We start from the raw sequence: 20873 nt of genomic DNA, 5'->3' as shown, positions 1-20873 counted from the left end.
CAAGTGTTTTCATCAGCATAGCCAGGGCACTGCTAGTGAGACCAGGTCACAGTTTGCATCTGTCTCTTTGCTGTAAGTTTCAACCGTTTCATGAATAAATCCCAATACAACACATACAGCTCTTTTAAAAATATTAGATTAGGGTCGTATCTGGATATTGCAGAGAGCATATTCCACTCTCTCACCTCAAACCATGGCAGATGGCTTAATACTCTTTGTATACTAATGGGACAGTAAGATGTAATTACATGAAAATTAACTCTTGGGACATGGATAGGTGTGTGAATCCACTGCTGTTCCTTGTTATAATCTGTGTCCTTTAGCAGACACTCTATTGCAACAGGCAGCCACAGATGTGTGGCAAAAGCATGTTGTGATATGGCGTGGCAGTGCCTGGTGGTTACGCAGCCTGGCCCTGTGCTGCTGCTGTGCCATGTGCCAGCTGTCTCAGTATGGTCAGAAGTAAAATTGTTGGTGCATTTCCTTCATTCTTGGACACGGGTCTAAAAATAGTTGGCCAAGTTTGTTCTGAGTGAGTGCGGTACCAAGTGGTTGGATTTCAGAAAGTCAAATGGCTTTTGTATGTGCTGTTTAGGATGCTGTGCCCAGTGGAAACTTTGTTACAGTACTTTTGAAGGTTCACCCCCTTTTTCCTTCTCTTGGGAGATTGTCACTACTTACACCCACTGCTCTGTATAATACAGGATGGATTCTGTTCCAGCAACCGCAGTTTTAAGGGTGAGATTCTGATCACTTTACTCTGACTGGGCTAATCCAAACTGTCTTCACTGCAGTGGATGCCTGTGTACTGCAAAACATTGTCAACACCAAAGACTAATTTCTCTGCTTTTTTTTTTTTTATATTGAAAAGAGTCCTGATTATTAGTGCCAGATTGACAACCTTCAGGATTAAGTTTTCAAGCTAATGTCAGAACAAGAAGCAGTAGAGGTTTTTTCATGCTACCTGGCAATGAATCCTAGAGATAAGTTACCTTTGAAAAATTTACATTTAAAGGAAGGGGTAGAAAACAACCAAACCAGCTCGTATCCTTGTAGAATAATGTGTTTGAAAATATATCCAAAATGTTAGTTTATAAATAATTAAAATACTATATCTGACCTTATTTTAGTAAGATTATCAGTTTTGGTTAGTTAGTGACACTGCTTTTGTCCTATGAAAGATACAGTATATCCAAGATATACTGATGATTCCCTAGTTTCAGCTCTATTATGCTGAATTACTAGGGCTTAAAACTGGCTCTAGTTCCCAGTGTGACCACAGGGTGGTTTTTGCAGCAATAAGGCAAAAATGCTCTCTTCAGCTAGTGATGATGATGTGAGAACTCAGAAGAGCATTTTCCAAACTCCTTGTAAGCTTTTTAACTGAGGTTTCTTAAGTACCTCTATTTGAAAACAACTTCTATCAAGTGGAGCACTGCTACCCAATCTGTCACATGCGATGTATGCTGGGGCATGCTTATTGTGGAATGACTGCATTTATCACTGTGTTTTAAGTCATTGTTCAGAGACTATCAAAAGTAGGTCTAGAATGTGTCTCATGAGTGAGAGTGTACTGTAAGCCTGTGCACCCCTCTGACCCAGGAGAGGATCAGCTATAACCAAAGCATTTCCTACAGGTAGTTGTTCAGACTGCACTTTAAAGCTTCCAGTGATTGGTGGAGACTCTGAAACCTCCTGAAATTCTGACAGGAGTCTCGTTTGGATTCTTGTCAATGCTTTCCATTTAAAAAGTCTTTCTAATATTTAGCTTAAGAAGGTAGTAATGGTGGGTAGGACTGCAGTCAAGATTCCCCCTGTGGTTGCCAGCTATACTGATTTTCTTACATTTAGATGGACAGCCTGGCTGACAATCAGTTACCAAATGTTGGACATCCACATGCCGCTATCCAACTCCTGCATCCTCAATGTTTTCCTTAAGGTGGGACCTTACCTGCTTCAGAAAGACAGAGGCAAATTTGACAAGAAGCCTCTGTATTCACTCTGCCGGGATGTTGGCCATATCTGACAAGGGAATCCTGGAGTTTTACCCGCTAGTTGTGCCTCTGATGCATTTACAAAACATGTTTTACTTCATGGGATCCAAAGCAATGTAAGGCTTGATTTCCAGATGCTTGTAAAAGTATGGGCTGCAGAAAAAAGCTTAGTACATTTTGATATTTAAGTAATATTTCATTCTACTTCTATATTGCAGTAATATTCAATCTAACAAGCTGTACAAGAAAAACAAGAGCAGCACGGCTCCTGAGCAAATATTGTTTCTAGTCACATATGATACTTTGCAGCTGACTGCTTAGCTGTTTTGCTATGCAAGTGCAGAGAACACTGTTAGCAATAAAGCCACTGCTGGTTTCTCCTCCCAAACCTCCCTCCTTGCAGTGCATTGGAAATGACTGAACTTTGGCCCTCAATCTGCTGACACCCTGAGGGAGCGTAAGTGTAATGACGTCTTTGCTTGTTTCAGCTGCACAACAGGAAACGCTCGTGGCCTCCCCTTCTTCCTGCTCTGAGAAAGTGCTGCTGCCTTTTTTTTTTCTTCTTCTTTTTTTTTTTTTTTTATTTTTCCCCCTCCCTTCCCCTGCAGTCGAATGGGCTGAGACCTAGTTTCAGGTCTGGGCTTGGCAGCCAGCTGGTGCTCGCACAGGCCCCCACTGCTGCTGCCTCCTCCCCGGGGCAGCCACTCGCCTCCCTATTGCTCTGCTGGGGTGGTGATGCCAGAAATATGAGCTTTGTAATTTTCTTTTTATTTTTCCTTTTTTTTTACCACCTGGAGAAGTGACTGAGAAGAGAATACAGTTATGTGGCAATGACTTGCTCCACGGAGCGTGTCACTGGACACAGCTGAGCTGCAAAGACCAGGATGGTCAGGTGATGATTTGCCTTGGGGAGACCATAGCACTGCCTTAATGCAGAGGACACACTGTCAGGTGGGCATTCAGGGATCCTGGAATATGGTCCCAGTAGTGCTGAATAATGCTGAATATACTGGGCCTGAACAGATTTCTTTGCCTTGCTGCAGTACAGAGGCTGGCTTCTTGCAGAGCATTGACAGGAAGCCTGTTTAACCCTCTCTGGATGCTGCTTTTACACTTCATAACCAAAAGCGGGATATGGGTAAAAATGGTTATTTGCAAAACACAAGCATTTGCTGCTCACTCAGGGGGGAGGATTTTATCTCAGCATAGTCATCCAGAACATTAAAGCAATACAGCATTTTTGTGATTGAAATTGACTGATTCAGTATTCAGCTGTTATTCTCTAATGACTGGGGAGGGGAGTGGGTCACTTTTGAAGAATAAAACACACACGCACTAGGGATTTTGCATATAGTGGCATGAGAAGTGGCACTGAGTAGTCTAGAGTACAGGATCCTGAATTTGAAAGGTTTAATTAACTTTGAATGTAAACAGTGCTGGTGCAGTGGCTTATTCATTTGTTTAAAGTTGCATAGGCATATTATTTAAGGAGCAGCTTTTGTCTAGGTTCTGTAATAAGTGACTTCTGGATTTACCTCATTAATCTTTCCTACTGCCTAGGTGCATAACTGTTGTTTTTAACAAGCTGGAGTTATGTAACATGAATCATGCCTGGCGAGATGCTTGCTAGCAGGAAGAAGCAAGATAGGCAAAGAAGTAACGGCGCCCAACCTTTTGCAGAATAGGATATGACTGGGTTTTGAGATGACATGCTGTGTGTTGGTACTCCCAGCTGTACAGACAAGGTCCAGCTATTCATTAGGAGGATGTGTCTTGAAACAAAGTCTTGGGATGGGAATGTTTAACAGACAGAAGAGTGAATGTGCTCAAGCATGCACAGTTCTTGGAGGGTTTTGTATATGTGCATACCAAATTCCCCCCACCCCCCTACCTTCTTTTTCCTCTGGGATAATAAGTGGGAAAATTCCCTTAAATGGGCCTGGTTTCACACGTAAAAAAAAAAAAAATATCTTGACGAGCTGTGATTGCCCCTGCAAAGTGTTATATAAATCTTCTGCTTCCTTTTTTTAATACGCTCTTGTAGTATCATTAGGCATGTGTGCAACACAACAGTCCTCTGTCTCAAGAGATTTTACAACCAGTTTATAGAAGGGAGAGGCAAGTGAGTGTATGAACACATTAGAATAAAAGCAATTGATTTTAAGCTAATTTTTCCTTTAATAATATTTCCTTGACAATTTTCTCTGCTGTTACTTAGACTTGATCTTCGAAGTCATGCTGAGTTGTTAAGCCTGGGATGACTTCTTGCTTTAGTGGCATGTATACAGATGTTAAATAATAATGTCAGGAGATAAAGGTGCAAGAATATCAGGTCTTAAGGTAAGGATTAGGAACAGTGACTATTTTGGAAAGGAATGGTTTAGTGCTCCTGAATTCCCTTTCAACCTGTCCTTCTCTCTCTCATTTTAACCAAATGATGATGTATTTTTCCTTTGTCTTATCTATAAATGAAACAGCTGTAAAGTGTGGCATAGGGTTATAAACTCCTGTACTTTTAAACTTTATTGTTGTTAACAACAGATGGCCAAAAATGAATGCTGATATGGATGGTGTCCTGCACTGCCACGTGTGCATGAGCGCAGTGGCTGGTGGCGCCTTGGCGCAGGTGGCAGCTGAGATGTTACAGTGACAAGCAGCCTCCGTAAGCCGCTGCTGTAGCCAGCACCAGTGCTGATAACCTCAGCCCAGAGACGGGATGAACAAGCACAGACGGAAATGAGTGTTTTCTCACACTGGAGGCCATCCAGGTCATGGCCAAATGATGTCAAAAAGGCGCTATAAGGAAGTGAACCATATTGCTCTTGGTATGTCCTTATTTTCCAAACAAATGAAGGATTTCTCTTGGACTGTCAGTATAATATCCTTCAGAAGAAACTTGCTTTTTTATGAAAACTTAAAAAAAAATTCAGTCATCTGGAGAATAGAATAAACTTTTCATTTATTGTACTGAATTGACTTAGTTTTGTATAGTCACGTTACTCTTAGAGCAGCAGAAGCTCAGAGCTGGGAATCTAAAAGTGACACATGAGGACACCGCAGCTTTGTAGGTGGAGAAAGACATTATCCTGAACCTGCATGGTGAAAACCCAAATTAATCAAATGCTTTCTGTTTCTATCAACTCCAATATTTATTGCTTTTGACTCTGTAGTGGGTTTTGTCTGACTCATGGTTATGTCCTTTCTGTAACTTCATAATTTACTTGATACAGATGAATATTGTGTGGGGACAATGACTTGTAAAGCCAGGAGGGTCAGAGGGAGCATCACGGAACCCATGGGAGTTTCCACCCTGTGTTTTGGTAGGATCCATGAGATGGGCATAGCTGCAGAGGGGGTTGTTGTGGCTCTCTGCTGCCTTATCTTGTCAGCTGAGAGCCTGTGCCTGCTGGCTTTTGCTGGGGGGCAGCCAGGCCTGGGCTGAGGGCTGATGGAGGGGTGAGCTGGGGGATGAGCTGGGTTGTGCAGGCACAGGATGGTGCCATGGCAGATGAGCATAGCTGGGATCAGTGCCTGTGAGGAGTGAGGGTTGTTCACCCTGTGCTGTGGGGTTTGTGGGCTGGCCTTGATTCTGGTGCAATTTCTGTTGAAATCTGTGAGTGAGCAGAGTAGGGTAAGCATGTGGCTGCTGATGGAAGAAACTAAATTGCCACGAGTGGCACTGATGCACGGACAAGGACTGCCTGCTCATGCACGGTGTGTCTCTGTGCATGAGCAGGCAGTGGCTTGCTCAGGAGTAAACTCTCACATCCTGGGGTCTTTGAATAGATTCTCAGATCTATTCAAAGGCCCTCCAGGTCATAAGGCTGTGCACAGAGGGATTTCTTGCCCTTCAAGTTGCTGTACACAGTTTCACTTCCCTTGCTTTTGTGTATGTTGTTCTTTCAAACACTTAGGTGTTGTCAGGCTATCAAGTTGTTTCCATGTTGTGGCAAAACTTGAAACAATTACCAACCCAGTTTCACCATTTTTGCCTGTTAAAAAAAGGTGAAATTTAATTTACACCAATTATTTAACCAAATGAGATGCTCAGCATGAAAATGACCAGGTGCAAATTAAGATTAAATAAGTAAAGGAAAAAAATATGCTGTGCATTACATTTTTCATATTAAGCATTCTATTTGTATTTCATTACCAGTCCATCTGCAGGAAGACTTTTCTTAGCAGATTGAAGCATTTAAAAAAAAACTCGAACAAATTTACAGTAAGTCTGATACAAATAAAGAATAGATTAAGATGGGAGAGTTTTAAACAAATCTTCTCATTATTGCAGACTTATTTTCTTTTAACTCTGGTTGTACTGTGTACCTTGTACTGTGTCTGGAGCCATGCAAAGGCCACCCTTTTCCCACATTGTGTTGCTGCGACACAACCTCTGCAGAGCTGCTGTGTGTGTAAAATTGGACCCAAGGTAATACTGAAATCTGTATAATATGTAGCTTAAGTGGGTGTGTGGTCTTAGTGCCCTGTCACAGGAATGGATTTGAGGGCGTTAGCCTGGTTCTTGTGATTGTGCTTCTTGCAGTCCTGCTACCCCTCAGCCAGTCCCCTGTGAACCTGCCACTGCTTTGGGAGAGGAAGATCAAAAGTCAGGATGGTTTCCGTGTTTGTGGACATGAGAAGCAAAAGCTTTTGTTCAGTTGTAGCCAAGGCTGGCTGTGGGATTCTGTTGATTACACCATCAGTCTTACCAAGGCGAGTTCAACACCCTAGTGGTGTTGCCGTGGTGCATGTTTCTTTGGAAGCACCAATACAACACCCTTCTCTATTGTAGAGAACAGGTTTCACCCTGCAAAAATATGTGCTATCTTTCTTTACCTTGGCAGGCCCTGGTTTTGAACCTTCCCAAACTTTGGAGATGTTTGTCGCAAGGTTTACTTTGAGAGTGGAATTGTTTTTTTGAGTGCATCATGCAAGATTTGGTTTATCTGCATGGAGCATGCTTCCTTGTGCAGTTGCTTTCCACAGTGCAGTGCTTGTAGATTAAAATCCTTTCTGTTGTGCTTGTGCCAGTTCAATTCCTCCTGCAGCAAGTCTGTTTTCCTGGCATACTGCATGCAGTAAGGTGCCTGGTTGCAATAGTGAGAAAGAAATCTTTTTGTTTCTGTTGACATGTCATTCTTGCAGATTCAAAATGGTAATGACAGTTATTTTATAACCATTTTGCAAAGAAACTATGAAAACTAGAATAACACTCACTGTCTCAATGTATACTTTATCCCATCTGAAAAACTGCTTTAAATGCATGTGTTTGCACTTGGAATTTGAATGCTTTGCATCAAAGCTAGAAATAACAACGTCATATGCATGGAGTAGACCTTTGAGTTTATGGTGGTGGCATGTTTTACTGTCTGTGACGTGTGATCACAGGAGCTGACTTGATGTATTTACTGTAATCCTCTACCCAAGGAAGTATGGTCTAGTGACTCGCAGGCTGGGTGGGGACTCAGCACCCACAGCTTCAGCTCCTGGTTCTGCTACACAGCTCATGAGTTTGGGGCAAGATTCACACCACCTTGCACTGACTTTCATGTGAGTTGTATTCGTCCATATGAGTGAGGCACAGCAGTGTCACTGTTGTGCTGTGTTCTCTTCATGTCAGTTCCACTTCCTTATCTTACAGACATGTCCTGCAGACAGATGCCATTGATCCATAGGGAGCCAATAGGGGTTTTGTGCTAAAACTGACTGCGGGGTTTGAACCTTAATTTTTGTTTTTGTTTGTGTCTGTTTTTAAGTGACCATTCTCAGAGTGACCAATAGTTTTGCCATTTACTATGGGCACCTCTGCTCATACTATTTATGGTATTAAACTTAGAAGTCATTGCAAAAGTCAGGCTATGTGTGGCTTTGGAGTCCAGTTCGTCTCCTTTACTTAAGAGGACAAATAGCCTAACCAAGGTGCAGTCAGCAGCCAAGGCATGAGAGAAATGCAGCACAAGCATTCTGCCGGATGAATCTGGTGTTTCATTAGCAAAGCCCCTAAGAGAAACTTTAATTTCAGGCAGTTCCTAAGCTGTAGTGAAATCACTGGTCCATTCTCCTGAAGTTAAGTATATGGTTGTATACTTTGTGAATAGGAATGGCTTATTGAGCTGGAGCCAGCATGGGGAATTTTGGGACTCCTGCTGTTCTGCTTACAGTATTTTGCAGGAGAATTTAAGGGTGCAGAATGACACCAACTGGATTCACAGAACAATCTGCTCCTGTTCCCGTGAACTCCAAATTATTTTCCTTCTCACATGCAAAGTTGTATCGAGAGCTGCATTTAAAAACCCATCTGTTGTCCATATTATATCAATATGAAGAAAAATTTTAGACTTTTAAAATATTCTGTTATGTGTTCCATCCTGCTGTCATTTGTCTTTCAACTACAAGCCATTTCTGGTAGTTGCACTTACTCAAATTTTTTCCCTCACACCAGCAGATGAAACTCTGAGTTACTAAACTGCAGAGATGGAAGCAGGATGCTACAAACTGGTAGTGGAAAGAAATGACCACTTCCAGAATATGATGTTTTTGATAGCCTAAAATAAATAAATAATTATAATATTTGTTTTCTTATCAAGTATGGGAATGAGTAATAAATTACTTCAAAAGTTGTTTCATCATATTCTTCATTACACAGTATATTTGAAGTATCATCAACATCTAGATGTGTTTTGATATAATTAATGACACAAATATGTATAACAGAATATAGCCTTTTAAATTATTTTTTTTTAGTTTTTACAGCAAAATAAGATTATAATTGCAGTGCTGCTGGTTATAATTTTATAATTTACCTGCTGCTGATCTGACTTTCCTGTGTTGCAGTGGCAGTAGCATGAATGTGATTATTGGCAGACACTGCTTTTTGAGAGGACAGCAGTGAAGTTCATCAGTGGTGTTTATTTTGATTTTGTTGTTACATTTTGCTGAAACAGCCAATTGTGTCGGAACAAGAGAGACAATATTGTATTATTGCAGGTTTGGAATTTTGTCTTTGCAACTGTAATGAGTACTCAGGGGTGTGTGTATGCATATTTTCTTCTGCAACAGCTACCAGGCTTTCCTCTCACCATTTTAAAGTAGTATCTTCTCACTAAGGACTTCAAGATTTTTCAGATGCTGCCCTGTGTCCTCCCTGGAAAACCCCATGATAGACACTTGGGTGGTGGGAGCTTTGTAGGCTTTTCCTGGTGAGGTACAGACCACAGATACAAACTGTCCATCTCACCATGGTTGGGTACCTGGGCCAGTGTACTCCAGTGGGTGAATTTGCTTCCTTTTTATTTTAGCCATTTGGGTGCAGCTGTAGTTGTGAGCTTCAGCTTTTGACACTGTTTAGAGTCTCAGTAAATCTGTTTTATCTGCAAGTTCTACGCTCTCTGACTCAACGTGGAAGATTTTTCCCTTAACATGAATGCTGACCATCTCTCCTGCCTAAGCTTAAGTTGGAATTGGAAGGACCTTCTAGCAACTGAGTAATTTTGAGACTGCTACCTCTTTGCTGATTGTCTTTAGAGAAATTATTAAGAGGAGGTGGATAGACACAGGCATGATATCGCACACAGTTTGTGACTGCCGGGTTTTTTTTAACATGGGAAACAAGGTTACAAAAGAGGTGTTGGGAGGAAGATTGAATTAATTCCTTTGAGAATACTTTCCAGACAGGAAGCTGTGTGAAAATGGTAAAATGTTAGAATTCTATCCTGTAAGTGATTTTTTATTACCATGACTTTCATTGTCTGTGTGGTAATATCTAAAGTCTTGTATGAAGATGTAGGCTTTCTTGTCTTTACATCTTCAAACTCACTGAATTTACAGTGTAAGTACCTGACAGATGAGGAGAGGAAAGAAATGTTATCACAGGGATCAAAGATAGATTGAGACAGATTGTGAGATGCCCTCCATGGTCAGATAAGAAAACACTGGTGGCTAAGAACTCGGTCTGTTTCTCAAGTCCTATGATTTGGTGGCACTCCCAGCACCATACATCACTTAGCATCACAGAGGTAAATCTGTGTGACTTTGTGCACTGTGTTAAACCATGTTAAACCTTCAGCAACCCTTTTTTCCCTGAAGCTTTTGGCATATCTAGTTTATTACATGTATCTTTGCGTTGCAATTCAGTCCTAAACTTGTTTTATTCTTAAGTTTAAAGGTCCCATCTGACATAAAGCACATTGATTTTGTGGATGATTTATGGAATAATGTCAGATGCCAGTATTTAAAAAAATGTTACTGCCTTGCAAAAGTGAATGTCTTGTTTTCTTTGTTTAGTAACATATTCAAAACACTTGAAAGGAAGTTTTGGAATAAGGAGATTTCTACCCTGGGGGAGTAGTATCCTGTGCTTTCGTTAGGTCATGTCAGGCCATTGTTTTGCTTTTCTTATCATAAAGATCTTGTGTCTTTATTTGTGCTCAGCTGTGGACTTGAGTTTCCTGGAAGAGAGTGAAATAATTAAGAAATAATACTACAAAATCATATGTTCTCTGTAGCTATGCTTGTTTAGTTGAAGGGAGTTCTGATCTGTAGTTACGTAGAGTAATAGGTGGTGTAGATACTTCCCAGTAATAAGTGGTATCTTGTATCTGTGGTTCTCATTGTAGCTGAAAATAAACAGGATTCTTCCATGTGAAAAAAAACGATAAATTCAGGGTCACCTGTCAAATGGCTAGTAAAATTGGGGTCTCTTGATTGGTAAAACTGGGGTTTTCACCCATGACTGCCAGCTGAGACTCTCAGTGGCTTTTTCTCTACTGGTGGATGACACGTTGGCAGGGTATGGGAAAGGGCGTGTTTAATTTATTGCTGTGGATGCAGGCACTGGGGAGGATGGCTGGGTACACAGGGTGGTTTATCAGCTGAAGTCATTAAAGTGGTGTGATTAATGTGGTGCCAGAGAAGGGCATGTGGTGTGTTGTGCTTGCACTCAAAATCTGTGAGCTGCCACACAAGGTCACACAGCCTAAATACACTCCTGGTGAGAGGAGTCATGGGAGGAAGAAGGGCACTGCCAGCCTAAATTAAGATCTCATATTGCTGTGCACTTTTGTCAGGGGATGGAAGAACACCTCCTTAATGACTTGCTAATGGGATGGATGAAACTGGCTTGGTAAATCTGGCTTGGTTCTGGTGTGACAGAGCTGAGATATTAGTATAAGTGATGTGAGCAATAGCTTTGCTGGTCACACCCTGGGGTGCATGTGCCTGCTTTGACAATAAGCAGAATTTCTAGCACTGACAGTGAGATGCCTATCTCCAGAACTAAATTTATCGATACAAGGCGGCATGAGAAGGCAAGGCTTGTTATGTCCTGTATTCATGGGACTTTTCATTTGAAATGTGTTATTCTGTTTCCTCCAAGTGTTCCTTGGGGGAAACAATTTGGATTTAGTATGCATTTTACCATTGATTCTTCATTTGTCACTATGTACTGCTACATTTTTGCCATAGTTTGTGTTTCCTTTTATTTGCTGTCAAACACCACCACCCTGCTTGCAGGCTGCACTGTGATGTGCAGGTTCCAGTACATGTGGAGAAGTCCTGGTAGAGCAGAGCAGGGGTGCTGTGGGTGAGCCTGCCCAGTGAGCATAGACACTGCCCCCTGCACAGACCTCGTTCTTCCAACCAGAGACCAATCTGCTCTCTTATAAACAAAAATAAATAAATTGCACCTGGGATATCGTAGTCTTTCCAGGGAGCAGCTCTGACTGAGAGAAACTGGAGAAAAAAGCTCCTGGCAGAGGTTATACACCAAGGTTCTCTTCTTTATGTAAGTGGCAACAGCAGAAGGAGGATGAAGCTGCACAGCCATATGAATAAACATGCAGAGTCTGAAACTTGCACTTCTGGCTCGTCTATCACATACCATCCTTTTATAGTGTGAGATGAAATGTCCAGCACCAAGTTTCAGCTGGCCTCAGCAGACATGCCATTACCTTCTGTCTCAGTGCATGGCCGTAATCTCATCCTGAAAAATAAGATTTTACCTTCCACTTACCCTTCTGGAGACAGCTTGTCAGAGCAACATGGTACCGCAAACTTGTCCTGCTTAATGTCAGCTAATTAAATTCGTTTTTGAATATAGCACTAAGCCAATTTAATTCTGTCTTTCAGAGCCTGCAGAGACAGTTGTGACTTTAAATGGATTTCTGTCTCTGATTAGTGATCAAATCTCTTTGTGCTTTTCTAGACTGACTCTGTCTGTCTTTTTCTGCGTGTCTCTCACCAGTGCTTGGGATGTTATATCTTGGTGGGATATGGGGTGGAATGGGGTATTTTCATATCCCCAGCATCTTCTGTCTAATTTGTCAGAATTCTCTGTTTAATGACTTTTGATCTCTGAAATGAGTTTCATTACTGTGGCTGGAATAGAAATAGGAGTTACTGTGAAATTCTCCTGGTGTTAGATCTTGATTTTAGAGGTTGTTTTTCAGAAGTGTTGATCTTTGGAGGGATGGGCATTGGAGTGACCTTCTAACTCTGAGCTCATATACCCGCCTCTGGATGATCATTCACATCACAGTCCAAGTCACAGTCCAAGTGCAACAGCCTCCAGTAATGTTTACTGTCTGTCACTCTCAATATATTTTGTGATCACAAACATTCATGAAAATAAGGGACAGAATTTAAAAAATAAAAAAAAAGATTAGTCTAAAAGAGAGAAAGGTCAAAGCAAGTCATAGAGTGACAAAGTGACAAAGAATTATGTACTTGATTAATTAAGTAGTGCTGTGGAATATATCATGTCAGTCTAACAAGTATTTTTTAATTTTAGAGGCTTTCTCTGCAGGTTATCAAAAAAGGCAAAGAAAAAGTAATTTGTCTGGAGATTTTAATACTTTATTTTCTGTACAGCTCTGGCACGCCCCTCACCCCTTTTGTGCAGCTTTGTGCCAGGGACTGCTTCCAATTTCCAGTTTCTGAATTCCCCAGTGCCGTTGGGCAGCAGATTGCTGTGCACCACTGTGGAACCCCCTACTGCAGTTTACCCCCTGTCTGCAGCTGCATCTCCTCTCTCTCACTCTCTTCCTGCTTGCCCTCCCACTTGTTGATGTGACCTGTTTGTGTTCAGACAGACATTACACAGGCAGAGCTGAATAGTTGCTATCAGCAGTGTAATTCCCGGCTACGGAGAAACCACTGCTCCTGTTTTCCTCCCAGAGTGCTGCTGCAGTGTGTGTGGAGACATGGGTTGGGGAAAAGCCTGTGTCATTGTCAAACACTCTTCTGTATGGAGAAGTTTTCAGTCTGCATGGATGTCAGTCTGATATATTTTACTGTCACTTCATCCATCCATCCATCCATCCATCCATCCATCCATCCATCCATCCATCCATCCATCCATCCATCCATCCATCCATTTTTTGCGTTTCATAGTACAGCATACAAGTTGTGTCTGTAATGCGGATTCTGATGGCAGAGAGAACAAAATACCGACTTTCTCACCTCTACTGAAGTCATGCTGAAATTGTAAAGCAGAAAACAGGTGCCAGGAAAGCAATACTTGAGTCTTAGACTTATTGAGAGGAAAGGACAGATTTTTTTTTCAGATCATTAATTGCATATTTTTATTTAACTTTAAACTCTATTTTTCTGAAAGGTTATTAAGATGTATATTTTTTTGAAATTGGAAGCTTTAGTTTTTAATGAAATTAATAATAAAATATATTCTATTATATATATCTGGAAAGTTTTTGAGGCTTAATACCTCCTGACCTGGGTTTAGTAAAGAGTTTGATGCTTGTATATAATCAATCTAAGCATTTGGTTTAGCTGCTTTGTCTATTTCTTAAGTCCTCATTCATTCTTCAATTTAGCATGGGGAGAAAGAATTGCTAAAAACCTGGTAAGTCCTAGAGCACAACAATATGTTTATAGGGACTTTCTAAATACTTGTGGTTTTTAGGCCTCTGTAGCTCTGTTGGTGTGGCTTTGCTGTGTGCATTGATATGAATATTTATAATACAAAAGATTGCATATTTGCTTCTTCAGTGCTGTACTTCGTTGTAAGAAAGGAGTAACTTTGGGGTAATGGAGTAACTTATCTGTAGTTTAGTATGTATAAATGCAGTTTTAGGATAGTCCTAAGACATGTAGACTTGGTTTTAAGAAGTGATGGCACGTGTCTGGAATTAAGTTGGAAGCAAAAATTTAATTTCAGCTTCCATTAATTTTTCTAACTGTACCTAATATTGCATTTCCTTAAAACATTGCTCTTGAAAATGAAGATTTTAATTGATAGCACTAGAGATTATCACTGTCTAGATATAGAAAATAAACAGTTTGGACAAGAACTGTATTAATTTTCTCGGTATTCAGTTTCTCTTTCTTTAGAGACTATATTGATTTGTATATTTAGTTCCCAGTCTTTCTCCCACTGAGATTTTAAGCACTGGGTCCCCAATGGATGTCTGTCAACACTATTTCCATAATTGCTAGAACCACGTACTTAAATACCACCCATATAATTTTTTTCTCATTTCACAATGGCTTCCATGCTTCTGCTTCATCTAGAAAGACTTTGCTTTTGCCTCAACGAAGCTCTTCTAGGGCTTGAAATTTTTAGGTGAATTTTTGGGACTTTGGTGTTTGTTTCTCACCGCAGGTAAGGAATTTGGAGGCCTCTTTGTAAAAGATCTTGAAAGTTGTCAGGATCATGAGTAATTACATCCGTTCTTAGCTGTTGCTCATCGATGCCTCTGGCTCCACTAGAAGTGGTTTGTTTTGAGCAGTCTTTGCTTTCTTCTACACGGTCTCTGTGATCCCTCCCATCTCAACTATGAGCAGAGAGACAGAGGCTCTGAAATGAGGCATAACTGGTGGCCTTGAAAATCTGGACCTGGCCAAGGAACAGGATAAAGGCTCAGTGAAAAAATCTGAGCAAAAGGGAATCAAATGGAGAATTACAAACTGATTTCCCACAGGACACTGGAGAGCAGAAAGCCAAAGGTAGCTGGTGACAGCTACCAACTTGAGTTAGGTTTGAACTGATTCACTAGAGATGATAGACTGTGTTTCACTTGGTTCCATGTGTGCTGTATATTTCTGTTCATGATGTAGCTATCTGGTGATCATTCTTTTCAATTCATGTGATGATTTAGAACTTTAAAATTAAAGTATTGGTGAGAGTTTTCATTTTCTAACACTACTGTTAATAGGCATAAAGAAAAAGAAAGAAAAATGTTTAAATTATTCACCTGAAAAGTCCTGGTAGTTTGCAAGGTAAATTATTACGTGCAGTCATTATGGAGAGATTATTAAATGACTCCAAATAAATCTGCAAGCAGAAGAAGAATGTGTTGCATGTCTTACTGTGTTTTTCTGTTGAAGGCAGTTGGCTGTGTTTATCCTTCTGTGGGGGGTATGCCACGAATGATTTCTCTGGGAAGAAAGATTGTTTTTAAGGCTTCAACAGGTTGAGAAATTTTGCTTTTGTAGGTGAAGGAGAGTTATTGGGAAAGAAAATTTCAGCAGTTCCATAGAACAGATCTATCTGAGACTCAGATGGATCTCTGCGCCATCTGCCAGCCAGCGCTGCCTCAGGGCAGTCACTGCTGCCCCGTTTTCCTCACTGCTGCTGGGTCCATGCTGTGGCTCAGCAGCTCACCTCAGTGTCTGGCATTTAAGTGTGCCTGTGCCCGCAAATAGGTGCACGATTCTGTTTTTGTTAATACTGTTTGAGAGCAGGCAAACTTTAAATATTACATTGTAGCATCATACCCATGGGCAGTATACCGCCCTTCACCTATAATTTTTTGTTGTTTTGGACCCATGGATTATGTTCTTTGCAACTTAGTCTTTACATGGTTTTACTCTTGTTATTGAAAACCAAATGCAGAATATAGGAGACACTGACTTATTTAAGTGGAAGCAAATGAACGTGTGCATGATTCTAGTGAACTGTGAGGTGTTGAGGCTGCTCACTGAAGTGTAATAAAGGCAAGAGCCAAGCCACTTCGGGGGCATGGAGACTCAAAGAAGCATTAGAGTAATTTATAAAATATAAACTATGCCTAAAATCTAAATTCTTGAAAATTCTTTGTTATTTACCAGGCTTTCTTCTTGAAAACCACTTACTCTAGGATGAGATGCAGCTTGTAGAGTAGGAGAAAGATCACCTTCTGTTTGGGGAGACTTGATTAAGAAATGGGGTAGTTTGTTTGTTTGTTTCAGTGTGTCTTGTCATTGCACATAGCATTGCTAATGCAAGCTCATTTTCCATCTCTGCATTGGTTACCTACCAAAATATTTAAAAACAGACTCACCCACTGGATGGTTTTAAATTATCAAATGATTATAAATAAAGTGATTGTAGTGACCAGTGGAAAGTAAATGCTTTCTTAAGATCCCTTGATCTCAAGAAAACAGGTTACAAGAGAGCTCCAGGGTTGTGTCTACTTCCAAACCATCAGTTTACAATGTTAGGGAAAAAAAAAGGGAAGATAAAGCCAAACTGGCAATGCACCGGTTTACTGGTGAAAGGAATTACATGCTTTTCAAGGACCTGATAAATGGGAAATCTGAAGTTCTGTATCTGTCCACCAGACAGTAACAGCTTCTGCTTTAATGTTGCAAACTAGTTTTCAATGCTTTGATAGTATGCCTAAAATATGGTCCGGAGCAGTGGGCCAAAACAGTTTGGCTACAGCAGGGCACTTTTGCTTGCCACTGTGAATGGCAAAATGTTTTCTGTGAGCCTGGAAAAAGCAGAGACCCTGTTAATGCACAGGATGAATGTGTGAAATGCACAAATGCATTGGCAGAGCTTGCTGTAAACCCGTGAGTATGATGAACTTAGTATCTGGATTTGTTATACTTTCAGGTGGGACCCTCTTCTGACATGTGATCTACCCTGAGCTACTTTGACTCCTACGATGACAATGTTATCACTGCCACATCTCTGGGAACCAGTTATTCACAAGTACACGGTATGTGAACGTCTGCATCTTGCATTAACCATTGCTTGTTGGAGCAGCACAGAAACAATAACAAGAAGGTGCTAAAAGTCACTGAAGTGAATGTTAAGCCACATGTACAACCAGTTACACGGAGCTGTTCCAGAAGATGTTTATCTGCTAGGCCTGGCCTGTATGCAGAATAATGAACAGTTTCAACTTGAACATGTATTTATTCACAGATATTGGTAGAAGCATTCTACCAATGTTTCCTTTGGATGAGATTATACTGGTGCAGTGACGATATGTAGATATACAGATGATTATTCTCTCTCTCAAGAAGGAGGCAGTGGTAGCAGTAGTGTGAAGGGTTCTGTACTTTAACTGTATTGTTCTGTACTTTAACTGTATTGCTGCACTTAGAGCAGTACTTTTTTTTGCATTTAGGAAAGGTCCTTAATTGCTTTCTTTCTTCATTCCACTTTCAATTTCTGGTCAGTCTAAATTAAATTAATTTCACACACCACTGAGTCCCTAAAGAAGTGTAAATTAACTCCTTTTTACCAAACTCAACCAGATGATGGCAGTTATTCCCTTGATGTTTGTCTTTACATCACCCACCATCTTTGACCAAGATTTCAATAGGAAGTAAATTCATATTTGAGCCTGTTTTGCTCAGCCTGTATAAGGAAATGGAGACTGAGATCCACATCTGGTGAAGGGAGGCTATTCAATTTATGGCCTACAAGGCAAAATTCTAAGGTCACTGATAGCTAGCGTGTTTTTCTCTTCTGATATTCTTGATATTTTTAACATACACTCAGGTCCTGTAAGACTATGGTAAAATGGTTTTATGAGAGTGATTACATTGTTGTTTTAGGTTCTAAAGCAGTTCAGAGCACACCACATAGCTGTTAGCCTGGAGCATCTTCATCTGACTTACGGCCCCAATGCAACTTCCACCAAAGCTGGATGAAAAAATTTCTTCATGCTGATGGGAGTGGAATAGCACTGCATTTAACACCTTCTGTTAAAGTAATATTCCCTGCTTGGATTTTTTTTTTACTTCTTAGCCACTTCTTAGAGATTAAGTATTAAAGATACAAATGTAAAGCAGAATTACAAGGAAATGGATAGACAAAATAATGAGGACTCAATTAGCAAAATGCTTATTACATGTGATAAGGAGAGATGACTGTTTGCTCTAAAAGTATATATCTGGGTTTAATGCACTGTATTTTTATGTGCAATTTTGAAGACACTGTCAGAAATATGGATGATCCACTGCTACAGCAGTGATGTGAGAGAGGGAAAGCAAGACAGAAGTCTTATGAGGAGCAGGAAGAGAAAGATCATTCTTCATTGATCAATGCAGTGTGTTATGGGAAAGCACTTCACACCTTTGGCAAGCTGTGTGTTGGTAGTTGAAGGTTTCCACATCTGGCTGGACAGTTCAAAGAGAAGCTCTCAGAGGTGACATCTACCACTGAAGTGGGAGAGCATTGCACCTCTTCTGCTGGCAGGGCTTCTAGCATGCCTCTTTAGCCATGCTCAGTAGTCTCTGCTGGCCAAACACCATTAACATGACCCTTTTCAGACACTGTATTTGTTCAGATGTCTCTTCTCTTGTCCATACCTAAGCACCTTTTCAGAAGGGATACAGGAATGAGAATTTCTATTGCTTATGTTTCTTGTGAGTTGATTCATTTTCAAACATTCAGAAGAATTTGCTGGTATGTGTTTTTGTAAATAAGTTGTTTTGGTGTATGTGTAAGAATTAGTAATGGAAAGTCGGTTTGACAAAAATGAGTTTCATATGTCCTACAGGGGCAGAGGTCTGGAAAGGACCCAGCAGACCAGCTGGTCTGCTTTCCTGCCATCACAGGTATCTCATCATGAAAAGCATGAATGTGTCTTGGTTGATGTTTTCACTTTTCTGGTGGAATGTGGCTTTTTGGGGCCCTCTCGGGATGCCAAGGGCAGGCAGTGGGGAGAGGCAGCTGTCAGAGTGGTGACTGCTTGCAGATCTCTGTGTTCCCCAGCACAAAGGGCGAGCAGCCATCTCACAGCTGTACTTTTAATGAGCTGTAGGGCAAGGGAGACTGTGTCTCGCACCTTGTGAAGCTTCTGGTACACGGCAATAACCTTCACGGATTTGTCATCTACACACATCAAAATGAAATTTCCTTTGACTGGTGAACACAGGAGTCAGAAGGAAGTGAAGGTTTTCATGTTTATTTTTCCTTTTGGCTGTTATTTTGGTTCTCCTCTTTTGCTGGTTCTCATATAGCATTGCAAACATTTCAGGAAGCTAATCTGCAGGAGCACAGCTCATAAAAGATTGACCTGCCAGAGGACGAAGCTCTGCTTATTACAGAAAAGCTTCTGAGACAGTGACAGCTGAAAAGATTACACACTTCCACAGGAAATTAAATTTGATGTAATATAGTGAAAGAATGACAAAATGGAAAGGGTATATATAACATATTTGTGATTATTAAGCAGTATAAAAATGAAAACTTGAGATCCAATAAAGTGCATGTAATTTAGATATGGATAGAAAATTCCCAATAGTTTTTTTAAACTTTGGCCCTCCACTTTGATTTGCCTTCTCTCGGCTTTGTTATTTCAATGTGGAAAATCATTAACTTCTTAGAATCATAGAATAACTTCAGTTGGAAAGGACTTTTAAAGACCATCTAGTTCCAGCACCCCTGCCATGGGCAGGGACACTTTCCACTAGACCAGGTTGCTCAGAGCACCATCCAGCCTGGCCTGGAACACTTCCAGGGTTGGGACACCCACAGCTGCTTTGGGCAACTAGCTCCAGTGTCTTGTAAAATTATGTTAACTTTTAGGCACATTAGATTATAAAACATATAAATCAAGTTTCAGAGCAGTCCTATGGCATCCAGGTAGATTGCATTCTTCAGCAGAATGTGCATATGTGACACCAGACTGGGAGAGGCAAGAACTTCCTTCTTTGCTTTGTCCTTTTCCCTTGTGGATGTGAAGTGTCAACAGAGGAGGAAGCTTTTCTTTCCTGTCTGCCCATGCTTGTTGCTGGGGTGTGGCATGGTGCTCCATGGTCTGTGGAAGTCCTAGCTCTGTCCCAGCTACTACCTGTGGAGTGGCAGGTGCCACTGGGGCTGTTCAGGTGACACTCATGATGTGTACTGAGGTCCTTGCTGCTAACCCAAGGCACAGGGCAGGTGATGTATCTCATTTTCCTCTCTTCCTTGGGGTCAGTGTAGGTGCCACAGTGAGCCTGACTCTCTCCTGGCCAGGTGCTTCACAGCAACACATAGGTTTTCTTTCAGAGAGGATGGTAATACCCTTAATAATTTTACACCTTAATAATTTTTCCTTTAAGATCTGATTACCTGCAGTTGGAAAGAATAAGCAGAACTCTGGCAGGTTTAACTTTATTAACCATCATAAATCCTTTCCTTTTTGACTTTAATCAGTCTCTGGAGTCCTTTTCAATTCTCTTGACATTATGGTGGCCTTTCATCACAGCTCAATATACATTTTCCTGCAACTAGAAAAGTGATGGCGAGAGCCTTATGGAGACTCGCGGTAATGGGTGCAGTGATGGGGACGTGTGACTGTCAGACGTGTGCTGACGATGGAAGGAGGAGAGGGAGCTCGTGCTGCCAGCACAGCTCTGCCTCTGAGGGGGGCAGAAGGGGGCACCCAAAAACTCAGGCACTCACAGGGTCTCCTGTGCACCGCTAGCACCTGGGCATGGGGAATCAGCTGCCTTGACAGACAGAGACACAGACACAGCAGTGCTTTTGTGCCTGATTTTGGCAAGTGGGCGCCAGGAGCCAACCCTGCCTCAGAAAGCCCATCTGTGAGCAGCCCCCAGCCCGTGTCCCTGGGGCAGTGAGTGGCCGGAGCCTGCCAGCAGCCCGGCACGCTGGCCCAGCCACCAGGAATGGGGGAGTTGGGAGCGGCACAGGGACCGGTC

General features: G+C 41.3%; 1 protein-coding gene across 2 annotated transcripts in view; it reads left to right on the top strand.

The window, feature by feature from the left end:
• HIVEP2 (HIVEP zinc finger 2) overlaps positions 1 to 20873 on the top strand; it is a 137234-nt gene that overhangs the window by 15192 nt on the left and 101169 nt on the right. For both annotated transcript variants that reach the window (XM_030944436.1, XM_030944435.1), the window contains exon 2: positions 16828 to 16933. The gene's annotated coding sequence lies outside the window, so the exon portion shown is untranslated. The remainder of the gene's footprint in view (positions 1 to 16827; positions 16934 to 20873) is intronic.

This window comes from Camarhynchus parvulus, chromosome 3, assembly GCF_901933205.1.
Source record: "Camarhynchus parvulus chromosome 3, STF_HiC, whole genome shotgun sequence".
Taxonomy (NCBI): domain Eukaryota; kingdom Metazoa; phylum Chordata; class Aves; order Passeriformes; family Thraupidae; genus Camarhynchus; species Camarhynchus parvulus.
Note: the sequence above shows the minus strand (reverse complement) of the source record. Positions and strands in the feature narration are given on the sequence as shown.